This window comes from Tursiops truncatus, chromosome 2, assembly GCF_011762595.2.
Source record: "Tursiops truncatus isolate mTurTru1 chromosome 2, mTurTru1.mat.Y, whole genome shotgun sequence".
NCBI lineage: Eukaryota > Metazoa > Chordata > Mammalia > Artiodactyla > Delphinidae > Tursiops > Tursiops truncatus.
The window spans coordinates 97,452,918-97,472,725 of record NC_047035.1 but is presented as its reverse complement, the minus strand read 5'-3'; the positions used below and the strand labels follow the sequence as shown (position 1 = coordinate 97,472,725).

The following is a 19,808-nucleotide window of genomic DNA, read 5'->3' as shown; positions in this document are numbered from 1 at the left end:
CAGGCCTTAAGAAATAACACTTCCCTAGATTGGTGCCATGAGTCCCACACAGTGGGACTAGAACTCTGATCCTCAAAGTCTCAAACTTGTTCTTACGGTTTCCCTCATTCAATATGTGACTCCCTCTGGGGTTGGTTTTATCTGTATTCCACCAGGGCTAGGACCCCACTGTTCTCTCCTCTATTCTGTACAGTCTCTACCTGACTGTCTACTCTTGAGTGGAGTTCAAAGCTGAGCGCTAGTTTCAGTTATTTGCTTTACTTACATGTGTATTGAATTATACTGTATTCTTTGCCTCCCAGTTTGTGCTTTGACATAGTTTATGGGCAGTTTTATTTGTTTGTTTCTCTCTGTGGTAGTTGTATGATGGGTAAAGACATTAGATTTAGGAAGTTGCCATTATTCCATAGGAACCCTGTATTCTTTCAAATGAATATGTTCATTGCCTTTACTTAAAATACTGAGCACAAATCTGAGTGCTCCCTTGAAGGGGGTGTAGCAATTATGTTGTTAGGGAAAGGTTTGCAGACTTGAGCTGGGATGAGACAACTGGGATGATATCTCAAACATTAGATCATTTGAATAACTACCTTATAAATGGTGTTTTTACACAATTTCAGTGCCTGCATTTGCATTTTAGTTTACAAATGGTCTGGTGTCAGGAGAAGATCAAATGACCTGGGAGCACAGTATTTGAAATGGAGAATTGTGTCAGTAAAATAAATAATTCATCCATTAAGTACCTGTACTCAAGTAGTCAGGACAATATCTAAAACTGGTAAACATATGTCACCTTTATAAGTATTATCCTAAAACTGTTTGTTAGCTGTAAGCATAGTAAGTACACAAAGAAGACATTTTCTTTAATTATTTTTGGTATTGTATTTTTAAGTGCACTAGTGGAAAATTAAGTATTAAAAATAATGATTGGTAGTTAGAAATGAGTGTATCGTTAGAAAGGAAAAATAATGATAATGATGGCAACTTAAGTGACAGTCATGTTCAAAGTAAAAAGATTTACAAAAATTAAACATATTACACAAAACTATATTACTTTACTATTAAATTTATTATAAATGAATCAGTTTTAACAAGTATCACTTTTAAATACTGTTGATACTGGAATTTTTTTGATCTTATAGTTTTGTTGCTAATTTTAAAATTTTAGATGGTTTTCTAGTTATATAAGAGCTGTAAGTATAGAGTTTATTCTCATTTTTGTGTTTGTAGATATTTAAATAAAATAATTTCAGTATATGCTAGGAGTCCATGAGAATTGTTTCCCTTTAAATTGTGTCTGCATTACTCAAGTTTGAGAAACCCTGTTATGGTATATTATAACTTACATTGTTATGGTGTGATATGATTTTCATTAAATAGAACTGAATTCAGTTCACCACCCTGTCACTTATAAGCTTTCTAAGCTTTAAATTCCTTACATCTAAAATCTGGAAAATGATTTCAATATCATAAAGTTGTTTAAACGAAAAGAGATAATATATGTGCAGTGATAGTAGATGTTTACAATATTGTAGCAATTATTGTTACAGTTGTGATTTATAGGCAGTTAAGTACTGCTGTGAGAATCACTAACTATTGAAATTCTACCATAATTTTCAAATGGGCTCTCTCTCCACTCTCCACATGAACTCTTTCATAGCGCCTCCTTTCTCCTCAAACTCCTACTCTGAGTTGCTACTATATTTGCCTCAACTTCAGTGGGAACAAAGGAGCAATGGAGCCACTAGAAAAGAACTCTTTTATACCGCGTCTAGAATATACCAGTATCCACATTTAATTTTTAAATTTCTTCCCATTACAAGGATGATGAGCTCCTGCTCTTTTCAAAGACCATTCTCTCTAAATGTGTTCTATTCCACCCTGCCTTTTAAGGACTTCTCTTTCTTGGATATCTCTTCTTTCTCTTGCATTATCAAACTTTTTGCCTATTATATTACTCCTACCAGAATTCAGACAAGCTCCTTCCCTTGATTCTAGATTTCTATCTAGTGACATATTTTTCTGTTCCCTCTTTTCACTAAAACTCTCAAAGGACTTTATATCTTCACACCCTCATGTCTCACTTACTCTTCAGTCCACTTCAGTCTGATTTCAGCCCTACTACTCCCTTTAACCTGTTTTTGCCTTATTCACCAATGACTTCTATATTACCAAATGGATCTGGGTAAATTTTTTTTTGACAAATAACACTGTATATATTTAAGGCACACAACTTGATGTGTTGATACATGTATAGTATACATTATGAAATCATCGCCACAACCATGCTAATTAATTTATCCATCACTTCATATAGTTACCTCTTTTTTCTATTCCTCCTGGTGAGAACATTTAAGATCTACCCTTTTAGCAAATTTCAAGTATATATTGATAGTAAAACATTGTTAAATATAGGCACATTGTTGTACATTAGATCTCCAGAACTTATTCTTTTTGCATAACTAACACATTGCATCCCTTTCCCAATGTCTCTCAATTTTTTCCTACCCCAGCCCCTGGCAACCACCATTCTACTCTCTGCTTCTATGAGTTTGATTATTTTAGATAGTACTGATAAGAGAAATAGACATGAGAAATCATGCTGCATTGTCTTTCTGTGTCCGGCCTATTTCATTTAGCATACTGTCCTCCAGAAACCCTCCATGGCAGAATTTCTTTCTTTGTTAAGGCTGAATAATAATACATTGTGTGTGCGTGTCTGTGTGTGTCTGTCTGTCTTTATCCATCATCCATTGATGACATTTAGGTTGTTTCTGTGTCTTGGCTAATTTGAATAATGTTGCAGTAAACATGGGAGTGCAGATATTTCTTTGAGATTCTGATTTCATTTAATTTGAATATATATCCAGAAGTGGCATTACTAGCTTATAAAGTGGGGTTCTGTTTTTAATTTTTTGAGAGGGCTCTGCACTGTTTTCCATAATGGCTGTGCCAAATTACATTCTCACCAACACTGTACTATGATTTCCTTTTCTGTACATCTTCACCAATACTTATCTTTGATTTTTGATAGCAATTCTAACAGGTATTAGGTGATATCTGTTGTAATTTTCATTTCCCTGATGATTAGTGATGTTGAGCACATTTTCATATATCTGTTGTCTTCTTTTGAGAAATGTGCATTCAAGCCCTTTGACCATTGTTGGATTTAGATTTCTGTTGGATTATTTGGGTTTTTGTTTGTTTGTTTTTGCTATTGAGTTGTATAGGTTCCTTATATATTTTGGATATTAACCCCTTAACAAATATATAGTTTGTAAATATTTTTTTCCATTGCATATGTTACCATTTCATCTTGTTGATGGCTTTCTTTGCTGTGCAAAAGCTTTTTAGTTTGCTGAAATCCCACTTTTCTATTTCTGCTTTTGTTGCTGGTGTTTTTGGTGTCATATTTTTAAAAAATTACTGTGCAGACCAATGTCAAGAAGAATTTTCTCTGTTTTCTTATAGTTTTCCAGTTTTAGATCTTATGTTTAAGTCTTTGATCCAGTTTTTGTGTACCATGTGAGATAAGGGTCACAGTTTATTCTTCTTCATTTAAGTATCCAGTTTTCTCAGCACCATTTATTGAAGAGGTTATCCTTTTCCCATTTTGTGTTCTTGACACCTTGTCATAGATTAGTTGACTCTGTGTGGGTTTATTTCTGGCCTCTCTATTCTGTTTTGTTGGCAATATGCCTGGTTTTATGCCAGTGCTATACTGTTTTGATTATGTTACTTTTGTAATATATTTTTTAATCAGGATGTATGATGGCTCCAGGTTTGTTCTTCTTTCTCAAGATGGCTTCGGCTATTTGGGGTCTTTGTGGCTATATAGGAATTTTAGGATTGCTTTTACTATTTCTGTAAAGAATGCCATTGGATATTTTACGGGAATTGCATTGAATCTGTAGATCACTTTGGATAGGATGGACATTTTAACAACACCAATCCTTTCCATCCATGAATATTGTATGTCTTTATATTTATCTGTGTCTACTTTAATTTCCTTCATCAGTGTTTTATAACTTTTGATGTACAAGTCTTTCATCTCTTTGGTTAAGTTGATTCCTAAACTTTTGTATGTTGATTTATGCCTCCTTCAACTTTACTGAATTAGTTTATTCTAACACTTTTTTTGTTGTTGTTGAATCTTTAGCATTTTTTTACATATATAATGCCATCTTCAAACAGAGACAACTTTACTTTTTTTTTTGATGCTTTTTATTTTCTGAGTGGACATTATTGCTTTGTTGCTAATCTTAGAGGAAAAGGTTTCAGCTCTTTCCCATTGATTCCGATGTTATCTGTGGGCTTTTCATATATGGTCTGCATTGTGTTCAGTTCCTTCTTTACCTATTTTGTTGAGAGCTTTTATCATGAATGCTGGGTAAATTTTGTCAAATGCTTTTTATACATCTATCGAGATGATCATATGATTTTTTTCTTTCATTTTCATTAATGTGGTGTTTCACGTTGATTTGTATCAATATATGCTGAACCATCCTTGCATCCCAGGAATAAATTACACTTGGTAATGGTGTTTGATCCTTTTAATGTGCTGTTAGGTTTGGTTTTCTAGTATTGTATTGAGCATTTTAACATCTACGATCATCAGAGATATTGCCCTTAGTTTTATTTTCTTGTGGTGTTCTTGTCTGGTTTTCATATCAGGGTGATGTTGGCCCCATAAAATGAGTTTGTAAATGTTCCCTCATCTATTTTTTGGAAGAATTTATGAAGGATTGGAGTTTATTCTTCTTTGAATGTTTGGTAGAATTCACCCATGAAGCCATTTGGTCATGGAATTGTCTGTTGGGAGGCTTTTGATTACAGAGTAAATCTCCTTATTTGTTATTAGTCTGTTTAGGCTTTCTATTTCTTCTTGATTCAGTTTTGATAGGTTGTATATTTCTAGGAATTTATCCATTTTTTTCTATGTTGTCTTATATATTGCCATATAATTGTTTATAATACTCTCTTAAGATTTTTTAATTTCTGAGGTAACCGCTACTATGTCTCCTCTTTAGTTTCTGATTTTGAGTCTTCTCTCTCTCATTGAGCTAAAGATTTGCCAGTTTTGTGTATCTTTTCAAAAAACCAAGTATCAGTTTTATTAATTTTTTTCTATAGTTTTCCTGGCCTCTATTTTTGACTTATTTCTGCTCTAATCTTTATTATTTCCTTCCTTATGCTAACTTTTTCAACTTAGTTTGTTCTTTTTCTAGCTCCTTGAGATGTATAGTTACATCTATTTGAGATCTTTCTTATTTTTTAATGTAGGCATTTATCACTAACGTTCCCTCTTAGTACTGCTTTTGCTTCATCTTTTAAGTTTTAATACATTATATTTTCATTTTTGTTTGTTTCAAGATACTTTTAAAGTTCCCTTTTTCACTCAATTGATTTCCTCTTTCACTCAGTTGTTCTTCAAGAGTCTGATATTTCTCACATATTTGTGAGTTTTCCCTTTTTATTATTGTTATAGATTTTTTGGTTCATCCCATTGTGGCTGGAAAAGATGATTGAAATGATTTTGATATTTTTAAATTTGTAAGGACTTGTTTTGTGAGCTAGCATGATCTTATCTGGAGATGTTTTGAAAGTGCTTGAGAAGAATGTGTATTATTCTGCTGTTGGGTGGAAAGTTCTTTATATGTCTGTTGAGGTCCATTTGTTGTATGTGTTGTTCAAGTCAGCCATTTTTTGGTTTGCTTTCTGTCTAGATTTGTATCCATTATTGAAAGTTGGTGTTGAAGTCCCTCCTAGTATTGTATTTTTAGTATTATCCTTCAGATCTGTCAGTATTTGTTTTATATATTTATGTGCTCTGATGTTGGGTGCCCATATATTAATAATTATTATACCTTCCTGTTGAATTAAGCCCTTTATCATTATCTAATGATATTTTTGTCTCTGAAGACAGTTTTTGACTTTAAGTCTATTTTGTCTGATGTAAATAAGCCCTTCCAGCTTTCTTTTTGTTACTGTTTGCATGGAATATATTTTTTATCTTTTCACTTTCCACCTATGTGTTTTTAAAACTAAAATGAGACTCTTGTAGATAGTATGTTGCTGTTTTTCTTTTTAATCCATTCAGCAACTCTATTCTTTTTGATTGGGACGTTTAATTCATTTACAATTAAAGTAATTATTGATAGATGAGGACTTATCACCATTTTGTTAATGGCTCTCTGTTGTGCATTCCTTTTGTTTCTCTCTTCCTCTATTACTGCCTTCCTTCATTATTTTATGACTCTTTAGTGATTTGCTTTGACTTTTTTTTTCCTTTGCTGTACTTATTACAGGCATTTTCTTTCTGATTAGCTTAAGGTTTGCATAAAATATCTTTCAGTTATAACCGTATATTTAAGTTGATATCAGCCTAACTTCAACCACATACAAAATCTCTGCACTTTTACTCCCACTTTTTGTGCCAACACTTTGTATTCTTCTTCTTATATTGTGTGTCCCTTAACACATTATTATCTTTTAACTTTTATGATAGGGTTAAAAGTAATTTTTTTGTCCTATTCTTGAAATATTCTTTTCTTTGGGCTCTAAATTTTGCAGTTTACTGGTTTTCCTCTTATGTGTCAAATTATTTCTCAGCTTTTCCTAATGGATCAGGACCGCACCTCATTGCTAGGCCCTATTTTCTTTTCTCTTTAACATTTCTGCTTGTGTGAGTTAACCTATGTCAATGTCTTTAAATGCTATCTATATACTGTTCTGATCACCTTCTTTTCACCTTGTTGGTGGAGGAGGGATCCAGTCCTAAATAGTGTAAGATGGCTGAACATGTGACACCCCACACTTGGCAGAAGAGATTGGAAACAGTTTTTTGACACATATATTCACACCCTGGTAGGAGGACATGGAGACCATGTGAAGTACTGAAACATGCGGGTTGCACAAGGGAATCTAGTGGATAAGCAGCGGCTGTAGGAAGCAGGCTTTGTAGTAATAGGATGGTGGTGTACCCCACCTGGGTGGATGTGGTTGGCTTGTTTGAATAATTCTGCAGGCTGTCAGGTGAAATTCTTAGGTTAAGGACTGGGTGAGGTAGAGCTGTTTCAGGTGATATGGGAACCAGCTGCCTGGGGAGATTTCCTGCTGGGTGGAGGACCATATACGGGGAGATCAGGAAAGGCCTCTGGGGCCTTGTGAGCCTCAAAGACTCACAAGTCTTAAGTCTTAACACTCAAGTGTTAAGGGAGCACTTGAAATTTGAGGTCTTACAATATACATACCAATGTTCCTAAATGTATATTTCATTCCAAATCTTACGTCTGTGCTCTATACATTTTTATCCTACTGCCTCCTTACAGTTTCCACTGACATATCTCACAAGCAAGTTAAACCTAATATGTCTGCAGCGCCACCCTCCCTCCATCACCCCACCTTAGTTTGCCTGGTTCTCTGCAAAATTTTAGTGATTTTCCCATGGATTCACTGACTTTCCCATTCTATTTCTGTTGGTTTTCTTTGATTAATGTCTTCTTTCAGTCCAATAAATTTACTTATTAAACAACACTGCCTGTGCAACACAGGTTATGCCACCTCACTGTTTCAAATTCGTTAAGAACTTCCTACTGCATATTGAATAAAATATAAAGTTCTTATCATGATCTATGATGGCTTGTAAGATATAGCCTCTGCCTCAGTTTCCAGTGTCTTCCTTTCCAGTCTCTGCTTTGCTTGTTATACAGTAGCTCCCTGTCAATACTTCACTTCTCTGAGTTCCTCAAGCTCTTTCCTACCCTAAGATCTTAAAGACATGCTGTTTCCTCTATCAGGTCTCCTTTTTCTCATTTATTTTATGGTGATTCCTCCTTATCCTTCTGTACAACCTTCCTAATCTATACTTCCCTCAATTCATTATTCTACCTAAAAGCATCCTATTCTTTTTCTTTAAAAGATATATCAAAGTTTACAATACATGTGGACTATGTGTTGACTATTTATTATTTTATACCTCCAATATGAATAAGGACTATTCTTTTAGTCATCAGTGTATCTATTTTTTGACACTGTTTTGCACACAGTACGGCTCAAGAAATATTTATCGAATGAAGAATTTAAGAATGAATACATTAAGAACTTAATTGAAGCACAGGAATTTGTGGGTCAGGTTTTACTTTAGTTTAGCCCAGTAGTTCTCAAAATTTTGTTCTGAAGCTCCCTTTACAGTCATAAAAATTATTGAGGACCCCAAAGGGCTTATTAAAATGCCAGTTATATCTATTGCTATTTATTTTATTAAAATTAAATTAATACATTTTAGAAATGTTTATTACTTCATTTAGAAGCAATGATAACATCATTATATGTTAACATAAGTTTATGAAAATTTCAAAAGCAAAATCAATTTAGGTCAAATGATTGGCATTTTTTACATTTTTACAAATCTCTAGGGACAACTTAATAGAGGAAAGTGGATTTTCCTATCTGATTCTGCATTCAGTCTATTGCCACATCATACATCATATAGCCCCTGAAAAACTTCACTGTACACTCAGGAGTGGATGAAAGTGAAAAAGGCTAATAACATCCTAGTGTTTGACCTCATGGACCCACTGAAATAGTGACCCTGAACTGTATGAAAATTATGGTCTATATCATCAACAATTTGTTGAATGGGAGTGGCATGTACTCTTCCTAGACACATTCAGAAGTTTAGGTGAAAACTGGGCCAAAGTCAGAGAAGTAACAATCAACAGAACTGGTTTCTAATTCAGGTCTTAAACACAACACTGTAGCATTAGATATGCCTATTTGCTTAACTTCTATGGGGATTAGTTTCTTCCTCTATAAAATAGAGATAATTGTACCTTTGTTAATTCCTCTACAATGATGATACATGTGATATGGCAGTTGTAAAGTGGCTAAAAGAAAAATTAGCAGAGGCAGATAAATACACAAAGTTACTTGGTTTCACCAGCCCTGTTTCACAAAATGAATAATAGATGTAGGATTTTCTCTCCACAAGGCTTCTTTCCTGGTGGATTTAGTTTTTCATTGTGCCCTCAGGGCTAGAGGAAAAGTATTGGACTGATTAATGATTTTGTGATGGTCTCTATTTTGAGCGGAAAATGTGGATATAGGTGAGAGAAATATTGCTATGATTTTGTGAAAATCTATTTTCCATGAAGTTCATTTTTTTATGTAATGCAAAAAAGTCAGTTGTGATCTATTTCATGTTGATTCTCTATTCACTGAGAAAGAAGAGATTAAGTGGCTGTCTCAGCAGTTTAGCTGCCCCTAGCAACAGCTCTGTGGCAGCAAGAACATCTTTTCTAACAAGGTGTTTCCTATACAGAATCAGAGATGAATGTCATGACAGTTTTCTTGTCTCAAGCCTCACAACGTAACTGTCCTGTTTTGTGAAGTCTTGCTTCTGGTAAAATTCAGACTCATATGCAATACATCTCTAAAAGTCATCAGATTTTGTAGTGCAAATGAGAATTTAATGTTTCAAAGAGTAAGTTACTGTTTCTTCATGTGGTTAATAGACTAGAAAATAAGGACAACATTTGTGCTGTTGTTCAAATCCTTAAAATGGCCAAATTGTAAACTAGATGTGTTTCCAAATTGTTGGATTGTCACAACTTCAATAAATCCTGAAGTTAATGATAATCCTGAAGGTTTTACAAGGGAGGGAGATTAGCTAGTACTACATCCCTACCCCACCTACTCAAACTCACCCAGTGAGACACACACACACACACACACACACACACACACACACACACACACACACAGTCGTGTGAGAGAGAATTTAATGAGCCTAAAATGACAGGTAGTTATCCTGCCCTTTATTATGCTCTCGATAATCTGATACTTCATTCCTATTTACTTTAGAACAGGGGTTCTCATACTTCCATGTGCATCAGAATCACCTGGAAGCCTTACTAAAATACAGATGCCTGGACACCACCCCCAGAATTTCTGATTCAGTAAGTTTGGGGTGGGGTTCAAGGATTTGCATTTCTTACAATTTGACAGGTCCAAGTTCTGCACTTTGAGAAATACTACAGAAGCCTGATAGAGATCTTATTTTCAGATAGTGCTCTCAGCTTAGACACACCAGCCTTCAAGTATTTACTCACTGTATGACCGAGGACAGTTTTGTTTTTCTATGCCTGAATTTCTTCCTCTGAAAAGTGGGCATAACACATCACAAGTCTATTGCAAGTGTCATATGAGATAAAGAGTTTAAGACTGGTACCTGGATAGGTGAGTGTTCTATAGTTCTTAATGTTTTTTTTAAGAATTAGCTTCAATTCAAAGTTGGATTCTCTGCATGTTTGCAGTGTGAGTATTTTATGTTGATGATTGAAAACACATTTACTATATTTAGGTACCCAACCCACAGGTGGAGAGTCTAACAATGAAACAAAAATTGAGACTGGTTTATTTTCTCAATTCCAGGGAGGGAAAAATACCTTTTGTAATTTTTTATTTTTCGACCAAAATTTTAATTCTAGATTTTCCACAGACCCTACGATATTTTCGCCGAAACTGAACTGCATAAGTGCCTTAGCTCTTATTGGATAAGTCATAATTTTTCTGTATATGTGTTTTAGATTATCTCATCATATATGGTTTCTTCTCTAGCTTTCACACCATTATCTGTAGGAGTGAAGTGTGGATCCCAGGTCTTTAAATATTCTTGCTAAGAACCACCCCCCTTCCTCAACAACACTCACTGCCTCTCTGTTGAATCCTGCTCAAGGATCCAGAACTAATCAGATTGTGCCCTTCATTCTTCTATCAATTGTTCTGTGAACCCCGATATTTCCAAGTCACCCCATCATCCATATTCATCCCTTATTCCAATAAGTCTCTACTTTTTTCTGAAATCTCTCTCCTTTCTTTGTCCCCAAACCTTCCAATGAATACCCCGGGACTCTTCCTCTTATTAACACAACCCTCTGAAGTTTTAACCTATTTACCAAACATTTGTTCACCTCCTTGCTCTCTGACACTTAACCCTCTCTAAAGAAACTGCTTCCCATGAAACCTCTGAAGGAGGGGAAGGGGTGTTTTTTCTCTCTGTTCTTTTCTGCCACTGGGCCTGGAGATAGTTAGATACTCTCTTGGTACTTTTCAGACCATTCTCCTTAAAAATACTCAGATTTGAGGTTCAAGCTATCGGATTATGCTGTTCATTACTCCACCTTGCTACAAGCCTCCATAGACCTCCAGGTCTCTTTCTCTCCAACATTCCTTCAAGCTCCTACTATCTGGCAAATTTATTCATATTCACTCTCTCTCTCTTTCTCTCCAGTGTGTGTATATATACACACACACATACTGGAATGTATATGCGTGTGTAATTTTATTTATATATATATTATACATGTACAGAGAGAATGAATTTGCTATATACTAAATGGTTTAATTATCCACATATCTGCCATCTCAATTCTTTGACTGTGATCCAGTGTTCACATCCTTAACCTTAACCCTATCTCAGGCATTCGCTTCTATGTTCATAACGTAGATGTTGCCATTACCAGTGATGGCACTCCTCCAACATCTTCATTTTAAACATTATACTCTTCAAACACTATTCCTCTTTTTCCAACTCACTCTCTCTAGTGTCCAGACCCCCCAAATTCTTAAGCCCAACTAGGATCTACAATCTATTGATTTTAGTACTGTTGCAATATTTCCACACATTACATGTCCTCACTTCCACTTTCATATAGAGTTTATAATCCATTATCATAATCACCACTTTGTAAATGCCTTCATGGCCTCTTTCTTCCTATAATGTATGCTTCCAGAAAATTCTGAAAACTGGCTAAATCCAATTCTCTTCCTACTCCCCAGAACTGAAACAATGTTGACTGCTTTTGTGTATGTATATGTTTTTTATTTGTTATTGGTCAATTGTGTATGCCTCTATTGAAGGTCAACCCTTTACATTTACTCTGGATCCCATCCCCTCTCAAAAGCATGACTCAAGTGACTGTCCAGCCTGTCTCTTTTGCATCACCAATATCCCCCCTTTACTGGTTTATTCAAATGAGCAATAATTTTCTCAATTAAGAATAAAAGTTACTTAATCTCACATCCCTTCTCTGTCCTTGTTCTATTTCTCTAAGCTTCTTTCAGTAAAATAGTCAAAATAGTAGCCTATACTTGCTGTCTCAATATGTTTAGTCTCCTTTTCCCCATTCTTGTTTTTGTTTCCGTTAGGTAAAAACTGCATTTATTTAGGAAAAACACATTCCACAGACAGTATGGGCCATCTCAGAAGGCAAGAGCGGCCTCTCCATTCTTGTTTGAACTTGCTTGAATCAAACCTTATGTCTACTGCTCTACAGAAGTCTTGAAAGTTAGTACTATGTTGTTAGATCCAATGGTCAATTCCTAGTCTTTGTTTTACCTAATTTATCAGTGTTATTTGATCACTTGATTTTCCTTTAATATCTTTTTTCACTTGGCTTTCTTGATATCAACATCTGGTTTTCCTATTCCACTGGCACTTAATCTTCAGTTTGATTTTTCTCATTTTCAAAACCTCTGAATATTGGAATATTCCAATGTTCAGTTATCAGACCTCTACTATTTAGTTTTCATACTCCCTAATGAGGTGATCTCACCCAACTTTAAAGACTTTAAATCAGCTGTTGACTTCCAAATTTATATCTCTGCCTCTCCCAGAATACAGATGCATATATTTTATGACATGCTCAACATCACCCTGCAGATGTCTAATAGCTATTAAAATTTATCATTTCTAGAAATGAACGCAGCTACACCACGCCTTGTCTTTCACATCTCAGTTGATAATATTTTCATCCTTCTTTCTTGCCTAAGCCAAAAACTGTGAATTCATCTGTCATCTCCATGTTCCTTTTGTCAGCAAAAACTGTCAGATCTATCTTCAGAAATCATTTAGGATCTGACCACATCTTGCCATTATTATGTCAACACTCCAATTCAAGCACCATCATTTCTTAGCTAGGCTGTTTCAGTAGCCTCAAAGCTGGTCTCCTGGATTTCTTCTGCCCCACACCCTGCCTTTTACTTTCAACATGGAAATCTGAGTAATCTTTTAACAGTATAAGTCAAATCATGTCACTTACCTGATTAAAACTTCTCAGTGGCTTCCTATATTTCAGGGTAAAAGTCCAAGTCTTTATAATAACCTCTAAGGCCCTAAAAATTATAGCTGTACTCTTTCCATTCTAACCTCATTTAGAGCACATGTGTTCTGGTTTACATGCTGTTCCCTGAATGTACCAGGCATGCTTCTACTCCAGGACCTTTGTAGTTGTTTTTTCTCTCTGCCTTGAGTGCTCTTCCCTCAGATATCTGCATTGTTCGCTTTCTCAATCCCTTCAGGTCTTTTTATAGTGTCACTCTATCATCTGGACAATAAAACAGCATTTCTCCTTGCCCACTCCTCTGAATTCCTTTTACCTTATTTTTCTCTGTAGCCTTGGTCATCATCTGATAAAATGTGTTTTGTATTTATCTTTGTGTTTATTCATCGCCTGTCTCTCTTAACAAGAGTGTAAATTCCATGAGGGCTGAAACTTTGAGTTCAACACTGTATCCTCAGTACATCGAACTGTCCTTGGCACATAGTAAGTGCCTAACAAGTATTTGTTGAATGAAACAAATTAACTACATATTAGCACTTAAAGACAATGACTTGAGTGTTAAATTAAATGGACCATGTAAGCCGCAATTAGTTTTTATTTTGTGTCTGATGATTCTTAAAATAGATTTTGCTTACAGAATCTTAATTGCCAGATTGTGGTATGTATTTAAAATTCTCTGTATTGATGGTAATGATGAGTGTAATTATGATAATGACTTAAGCAATGATAATGATAACACAATCTCTTCCCTTTTAAAGATTTTAGTTCAGTTAAGTAGGGGGAAAAACATGAAAAAATTAAGCAAAACTTTCCTGTGTCCTTGATGATTTTTTCTCTGTTTAAGTGAAAAAGTTAAAAAACCTTTGAATTATGAAACTGAAATTATTTTTGATTTTTTAAATTAATTCTTATTGGAGTATGGCTGCTTTACAATGCTGTGTTAGCCTCCACTGAACAACAAAATGAATCAGCCATATACGTACAGATACCCCCTTCCTTTTGGACTTCCCTCCTATTTAGGTTACCACAGTGCCTTAGGTAGAGTTCCCTTTGTTATAAAGTATGTTCCCATCAGTTGTCTATTTTATACACAGTATCAATATATAACATTTAAAGTAGAAAATGTGTATATTGCTAACTGGTTCTTATTCTTACTTAGTACATTGTAGTGAAAAAGTTTCAGAATCTTACCTCTCACACTTCTTATGAGTAGTAGATTCATAATATGCTATTTTCTGTGGCATGCAAAGTAAATATTAAGAATTATTAGATTTATTTATAACTACTTTTATAGATATTTGCTTTAGGGAGTAGAGGTTGGAGATTGCTTAGACATAGAGGTTGTTTGATAAATGTGGTCCTAATGGGAACCAGAAATGATGTATTACTTTTCTGAGAAAAATTCAGCAAATGATAGAGAAGACATGGTGAAGATAAACCCTGAGAGGAAACAATATTAGTTTAGGGTTTGACAAGGGATGGTCCCTGGCAAACATCCCAGACTCCTAGAATTTCAAAATACTATATCATAGGAATAATAGTGAACCAGTAATAGTTCAGTCTTCAGAAGACTGAAGCCTAGCTTTACATCCTTTCAATTTGTAATTGGATTAATATCATCTTGGATTATGATGTCTCTAACAAAAGTAAGTCCTCTCTGTAAGAAAACAACTTATCCTATGTTGAGTCTTAAATTATCTTTCCTGATCCTCATTTATAATGTGTAGGACTCAATAAAGAATAATGAGATATAACAGAAGACAAGATATTTTTGAAATCCATAGGATATAATAGGTAACTGAAACAGACTCCATGTAATGGAGTTTTAAGACACAAATTTGAATATGATTTTGATTAATATGTTCAAGAAATTGAAAGATTAAATTAAGAGTTTAGGAGGAGAATTTGTACAAAAATGAAATAAATGATGAAGACAAAATTCTAGAACTGAAAATATAACTGAAGGTAATAATTCTGTGAATGGGTTATACTGTAGGTTAAATACAACTGAAGAGAGAATTACTGAAATAAAAGATAAAATTTTTAAAAATCCATAGATATTTTCATGCAAATATACAAAATGCAAAAAATTATGAGACATATATAATATAATTAAAAGGTATAATATATGTAAAATTAAAGTATCAGAAAGAGAAAAGAAGAATAGCTCAGAAGTAATACATGAACAAAAATAAGATAGAATTGGGTAAACCTAGGTAAAGACATGAGACCACAGATTCAAGCCCCAAGTATATTAGATAAAAATAAAATATAATTGTGGCACATTATAGTAATATCTCTTTTCTGAAAAAGATAAAATATCTCTAAAGTGGCTAGAGAAACAGAAAAAATAACCAGAAAGGAGCAGCAATAAGAATGCTAGTAGATTTCTGAACAGATGGAAGCCATAGGAAAATGATATATCTTGAAATCATTGAGTGAGAATAACTGCCAACCTAGAGTTCTAATACAATTCAATGTTCATTTCATTTTAAAAAAAGACAAGAAAGTAAACATTATTACACAAAAACTAAGAGAATTTTTAATAGAGCCACACTAAAATATATACAAATGGGTGTTATTCAGGCAGAAGAAAAATGAAAACAGATTAAAGTTCTAAGATACAAGAAATAATCAAGAGAAATGATAAAAAGTAAATATGCATGTTAATTTAATGGAAAGGTGACTAAAAATAATGAAAGAATTATATTAAATGCTTAAAAATATAGAGAATTAAAGTACGTGACAATAATCACTAATAACCCAGGAAGGAATAAACGGGGTTAAAGCATACTTAAACCAAGGATATTATTTGTGAACCAAGATGTTCTTCAAAGAAACAAAACTACAGAAATTTGATTGTGCCAGAACTCAGGAAATGCTGTGCACATGTGCCTTCCAGAAGAATATACTAGGGGCGTAGCTTCATCCAAACAGAAAAACTTTGGCAAAAAGACTGACAGTAGTTCATATATTTAATTGTAGAGCTAAAGGTAGGGTTGTGGATTGAAGAATATTACATAAACATTGCATGTTATAGCATGAGAGAACAGAGAAAAATGAGGAAATAAGATCACTGAATGTCTTATAGATAACAAGTGGAGTCATATGATACCTTCTGTAACTGACATATCAGATAGCAAAAGGGTAAGGAAAAAGGTGCTAAATAAGGTAATAAGAATAATAAAAATAGAATCTTTTCTAAATAACAAAGTAAATTTTTAAAAAGCAGAGAGCACAACAAATAGAGACAAAATGCAGTCAACACTACACAACACAGTAATTACAGCATATGATATTATGATAGAACAGACACCAATTGTAAAAGTTAGAGTTAATGGGTTTAACTTGCCTGTTAAAAATGAATTTGCAAATTTGTTCATTAGGAAAAACTTAACTCTATACCAGATATGAGATACACCTAAAGAGCAGTGATTCATAAAGGCCATTCAATTATATGAATGGACAAAGATTTACCAGGTAAATGGAAAAAATAAAAAAACTGGTATTGCAATCCTGACCTGAGATAAAGTGAAATACAAGCCAAAACGCTTAATATGACATACAAAAATAAAATTTAATAGCTATGAATATCTTTGCATAAAATAATGCACAAAAACCTACATAAAACAGAACTACAAAAGATTCAAGGAGAAATACAGAGAAAAATATTAATAGTAGATACTGACATCACTTTGAGTAAAACAGGTCAAGCAGACAAATATGTAAGGATATAAAACACCTCAGTAACATAAGATTTACTGGATATGGATTGAACCCAAATACTAGAAAATATTATTTCTTTTCTAACATATAGAACTTTCACAAAAATTGATCATACTAAGGCACAAAGAAATATTACTGGGTTACATAAAATAGAAATATGTATTAACTAGAAATATTACAAATAACAGTCTCAGTTCAAAATACAGTGAAAGTAGAAATTAAATATAGACCTGTAAACAAAAAAGTCTTTTTATATAGAGATAAAAAAAATGTATATTTTTTCTTTCTGAGTTTTTATTAATTTCTTTATTTTTGCTGTGTTGGGTTTTCATTTCTGTGCGAGGGCTTTCTCTAGTTGTAGCAAGCGGCGGCCACTCTTCATCATGGTGTGCAGGCCTCTCACTGTCGTGGCCTCTCTTGTTGCGGAGCACAGGCTCCAGATGCGCAGGTTCAGTAGTTGTGGCTCACGGGCCTAATTGCTCCGCAGCATGTGGGATCCTTCCAGACCAGGGCTCGAACGCGTGTCCCCTGCATTAGCAGGCAGACTCTCAACCACTGCGCCACCAGGAAAGCCCAAAAAATACATATCTTTTAAAACTGGAGGAGCAACAAACCGAAAATCTAAGAGAAAAATGGGTGAAAGATATGAATAGACAATTCATAGACAGTTGTCTATGACAATTGTCTATGTCATAGACAAAAAGAGAAAAATTGATCTCTAAGCATATAAAAAGATAGTCTATTTCACTTTCACTAAGAGAAATGATATATCTAGGGAGACCTTTTGATGGGAGGCAGCATTTGTTTACTTTTAAAGTGTCCCCCCAGAAAGAATGCTTATTTGTCCCAAGAGAAAAATAGTGATTATACCATGGTGAATATGGCCAACCCCTTGATTAGGTGATCAAAAATTAATTGTCACTAATAAAGGGCAGTTGGACTTACTGAGCCTCCAGTTGTAATACTTTGAGGGTGCATCACCTATGTAGTGTTCTGAGTTAGAATGCCTAATATGAATGTAATCATGGAGAAACATGAGCCAAAACAATAGGAAATTTCCGTTAAAAGAAAGAGGTACTGTATTATTTTAAAACGTTAATATTCTAAAAGACAATACAACAACAACAAAAGCTGTGGGAATATTTCAAATTAATGGAGGTTAACTGAGACAGGAAAACTAAATGCAATACCTGACCCTAGACTGCATCCTGTGCTGGAGGGGAAAAAAGGAGTCAATGGACAAAATTGGAATTTGAATGGTAAATTATCCTATCAATATTATATTTACTCAAGTTGATGACTGTGCTATGGCCATTTAATATCTCTATTTTTAGGAAATGCATTTTAAACTATTTATGGGTAAAAAAGCCATGACACATGTAGCTTACCACCAAGTGGTTCAGAAAAATAATGCATACCTAGAGTGCTGAGCTCTAGGCAGTGGAGATACTGTAATGAAAAGAAGGAATATGATCATTGTCCTATGGGAAAATGCATGATGGGAAGCAGACATTAAACAAATAATAACGGTAAGAACTGTATACATCAAATGGGATAACTGCTATAAAGGATTAACAGATACATAATACTAAATAAAAAATACATAAACAACAAGGACCTACTGTATAGCATAGGGCACTATATTCAACGTCTTGTAGTAACCTATAATGGAAAAGAATCTGAAAAAGAATACACACACACACACGTATAACTTAATCATTTTGCTGTATACCTGAAACTAACACAGCATTGTAAATTAACTATACTTCAATTTTTAAAAAGTGCAGGATGTTAAAAGAAAACTTTTGAGTCACTCTTTAGTGATTTAACCTCTTGGTCATAACTGGTTGAATGGAAAGGAAGGAACCCAATCCAGGTAGATCACTTAGATGGTATGCTGGTCATTCTTATTTTGCCTCTCTCCAATCTCTTATCTCCTTACCCTGCAATTCTGTTCCTTTTTTAACCTTCTCTGCCCTTCTCTGTGCCCATGAGGTTGGCCACTATCAACTTACTGGGAGTCCCTTGCCCTCTGGCTTCCAGTGGGTCTGGAATATGGAGCATAGTGGTCTGGATGTTACCTTGCTCTCTTTCTGCCTCATCACTATGGTTTTTACAGTGGATGCATCTGTCTTTTAACTACAGCTCTTTTGGGGATACCTCCTCCTCCAGTGCTCCTTCTTCTTGTTCCCTCAGACCTAATGGTGATAAAAACTTCCTTCCTTTGCTAGATCTTGGGTGCCTTAATCTCCATTATTTGTTCTTTAAATTTTTCCTCCATTGCTGTAAATACGCCCTTAATTAAATTCTGAAAAACAACAGCCAAGTAAGCCTTCTGTTTTCTGTTGGGACTCTGACTAATACAGAGTGCTTCTCTTCTAATTTGCAATTAGAACTAAGATCTAAGCCTTAGTTCCAGATTTGGTTTCTTAAATAGAGGTTATGAGAAAAGTTCATTGTTATGGAGTCACCTTACATCATGTGAATGAACCTAGAAAGAGGAAAAGCTGGTGTTTAAAACAGAGAACTGAAGCAGATGTGCAGAGACTAGAGACTGCAAGTGAAGATTACCTGGGTTCTTATTACTTTCCAGCTGCTGATTCCATCCTGAGGGCCAGTGGCATTCCTGCATTTGTGTCCAATGAGACAACAGTATTATAGTTATAAATTACTCCATTATTTTCCAAGGACAGACCAAACTCGTTTTATTTTTGGCACTATGAAATTTTCTTTTGTGCTTGAATTTTTGCTTCCTCTTCAAAACCTGTCAAAACTGTGTTGATAGTGTTCTCAACATTTTCCTACTAGAATAGAAAAGTAAAATCATGTAAAGTAACTTAAAAAAATACTCTGGGAGGATATATAACAAATTTTCACTTTTTTTCCCTCTGTGTATAGGATTTATTTTTCTCTGTATTGTCTTTATTGATAAGAATCACATACACATAGAATTAATAT

The 19,808-nt window shown here is 34.3% G+C and overlaps 1 long non-coding RNA gene across 1 annotated transcript in view; it reads left to right on the top strand.

Annotated features, from left to right (window-relative positions):
* Nucleotides 1-19,808, top strand: part of LOC141277856 (uncharacterized) — a 393,554-nt gene that overhangs the window by 307,242 nt on the left and 66,504 nt on the right. The gene's annotated exons all lie outside the window — the stretch shown is intronic.